The following is a 3,394-nucleotide window of genomic DNA, read 5'->3' on the forward strand; positions in this document are numbered from 1 at the left end:
CTTTTCTTATCTACAAAATGGAGGTAATGTGTACATTCTACCTATGCAGAGAGCGTTTGGTGCACAACCTGACATATATAAAGTGTTCAAGTAGGTGGAATCACTGCTTGTCAGGAATTCCAGGAGGAAATTTGCAAATCTTGATCTCTTTGGTGATGCTCCCACAGAGTGCTCAGTACAAAAGTTAAGACAATCTGTTTTCAGTTGGGGAGAAAATCCAGTAGAGGACTAAGGGGAAAGATAGTGTAGAAGAATAAACCCAAAGATTTCAGCATAGCTAGGCAGCATGACTCAGGTCCCTGGAATGAAGGAAGGCTGTTCCTTGGGGAGAGGCAGAACATCTCCTTCCCTTACTATGAAGCCTCTGCTTAAGTCTGTTCATTACTTCCAAAGGAAGACTTAATCTCCACAGGTTCCCATCACCAAGCTTTGTTCCCTGGCCTTTATTTTTCCTGAGGCCAGGGTAAGGATCCTGACAAAGAAATGCTATACTCAAGTCTTGTCTTCATCAGCCACTCTAAAGAATAGTTAGGTAGGTACGTTCATTTAATACTAAACTGGACAGAACATTTCTAATGGCTGAGAAACCAGGGAAAGTGTTTAATATGTGAGAAAGCCTGCTTGTTGTATACATATTCAGAGAGTTTCTAATGAACAACTTACTCCTTGAACTTCTAGAGCAGCACTATGCAACAGAAATATAAAGAGCCACAAATGTGAGTCAATGATTAATTTTACACTTTCTGGTACCTACACTTAAAAAAGGAAAATACATTTAAATACTTCATTTTCAAAAAAAAAAAAAAAGGAAAATACATTTAATAACATGTTACTTAACCCAATATACTCAAAATATCATTTCAAACTGTAATCAATACAGTAATTAGTAATGAGGTCATTTACATCCTATGTCATCTTAATTTTTGAAATCTCAATCCAGATTTGCCACATTTCAGGTATTCAAAAGCCACAAGCAGTGGCCATATTGAACAGCACAGTTCTAGAGTCCTAGATATACACTAATTTTATTAGTAAGAGTAATCTTTAAATTTTGATGCTTCAGCTAGTTTTAATCCCAGTAAATTGAATGGAAAGGTTCTAAATTTTTTTTAAATGGAGATTTTATAGCAGCACTACTGACAAAAGCCAGAGTATGGAAAGAGCCCAAATGTCCATTTGACTGATGACTAAAGATGTTGTATACATACACAATGGAATATAACTCAGTGATCAAAAAGAATGAAATCTTGCCATTTGCAACGACATGGATGGATGTTATATTAGGCTAAGTGAAAATAAGTGGGGGATTGTTTTAGGTTATGACAGACATAAAAACCAAAAGCAATGCATAAATAATGAATGACTGGATTCTAGGGCATTTTGAGAAATGGGAAATTTTGAATATGGACTATTAGAGGATATTAAGGTCTTACTGTTAATATACCTAGATGGAATGGCATTGAACTAGGGTAGGATAAAGTCCTTATTCATAGAAGAGGCACGTTAAGTTTTCAGGGATGAGGTATTAGGATATCTGCAACTTATTTTTGATGATTCAGCAAAGAAAAAATCTAGACAGAGCAAATATGGTAAAACGTTAACAGTTCTTGAATCTAGATGACAGCTATACAGGTATCCATCACACTACTCTTCCAACTTTTTGTATGTTTGAACATCCTCATCATAAGAGAAATTCTAGATGAAGAGAGAGATATAATAACCAAGTATGCTGTATGAACCCCGATTAAATCCTAAAAAATAGCTAAAAAAAGACATTTGGGGGACAAGTGAGAAAATCAAAAAACGAAGTGGGTATTAAATGACATTAGGGAATAATTGTTAACTTCAACAATGGTATTATGATTATGCATAAGAATTTCCTTACTCTTGGGAAATGAGCTGCTTGCTCAAGTAGTTAGGGATAAAGTGTCATAATGTCTACAACTTTCTTTGAAATGGTTTCACACACCTAAAGCCAATGTAGAAGATAATAACAATATTAACCTATAGGAATATGTTATGGGTGATCATTCCACTATTCTTTTGGCCCTTTTTATTTATTTTTTGATAAAGAGAGCAAGCTAGTGGAGGAGAGGGGTGGGGGTGGGGTGTGTGGTAAGACAGAGACAGAGAGAGAAAGAGGGAATTTTAGGCAGGCTCTATACTCAGTTCAGGGCTTGATCCCATAACCCTGGGATCATGACTTGAGTCAAAATCAAGAATTGGATGTTCAACTGACTGAGCCACATAGGCACCCCTCAGACTTGTTTATGTTTAGAAAGTCTCATAAGAAGTTTTTAAAAATGAAAGCTAAAAATAAAAAATGCCTATCAATATTCCATTTTTCTAAATTTCAGCAAATAGGATAAAACCACAAATCAAAACTGCCTACGCTTTCCCCCATGTAGATTCTCATACTAAAAAAGGACCAGCACAGATGTAATATGTCTTTATTTCTGTGCCCTTTCTGGCACTGTGCATATATAATGGATATTAAAATGGCTTTGTTTAAGACCTGCAGCATAAGTAAAGGAAAAATAGATGGGTCCTATTTTCAAAGGAGCTCAAAATAGTATGGTGTAAAATAGTTCAAATTCTTATTTTCCAACCCAGTTTTCCATTTTAGTTTAGTTTATAAAGTTTTATTTCTAGAGATAAGCTCTCAAAAATTTGCCTAAGTTAGTGCTTCTCAAAATTTAGATAGCCATACAGGCCTACTGAAACTAATATAACACTGTATGTTAACTCTACTGGAATTAAAATAAAATAGAAAGCCATAGATTCCTTTGATAAGCATTAACTCTCATATACTGCAAAGGTAAGAATCACGGACTACCTTCTATTTATCTGACTAGTACTATTAAAATAAAACTGAAAGACTCACATAACAAAAAACAAAGATTTCTCTGTGGCCAGAGCCTTATGAAGTTTTCCTAAGAAATTAACTCAAGAAGGAAGCCTTAACATTTTTATTCTGATGAGATGCCCAATACCTGGTCAATGGTTAATAACCACCTCCTATACAATATAAGCAAACAAAAATCCATCAGAAAGTTCCANATCACTATTGAACACCCTGAACTGGTGATTAGAATATAAAAAGGCTCTCTCTGCTCTAGCACTTAAAAATCATTTACGGCTAAAAATTATCCACCATATTGCCCCACAAGAGGAGAAATTTTATTTCCTATTTCACCAGTACTGCCATCTAGACTGAAGTTGGAGGGTTTTTGTTCCTTTTAGTAGTGGGAAAGTATTTGTATTTAATGTATAAAGACAAAACAGGATTCCCCAGGGAAAGAAAGCAATAAAAACAACAGTAAGGAAAAAAAATCAAATCAGAGACAAATGATTTATATAGTTGATGTGGGGCTGGTTATTACCCAACAATAAG

This window comes from Crocuta crocuta, unplaced genomic scaffold, assembly GCF_008692635.1.
Source record: "Crocuta crocuta isolate KB4526 unplaced genomic scaffold, BGI_CrCroc_1.0 scaffold1121, whole genome shotgun sequence".
Classification (NCBI taxonomy): Eukaryota; Metazoa; Chordata; class Mammalia; order Carnivora; family Hyaenidae; genus Crocuta; species Crocuta crocuta.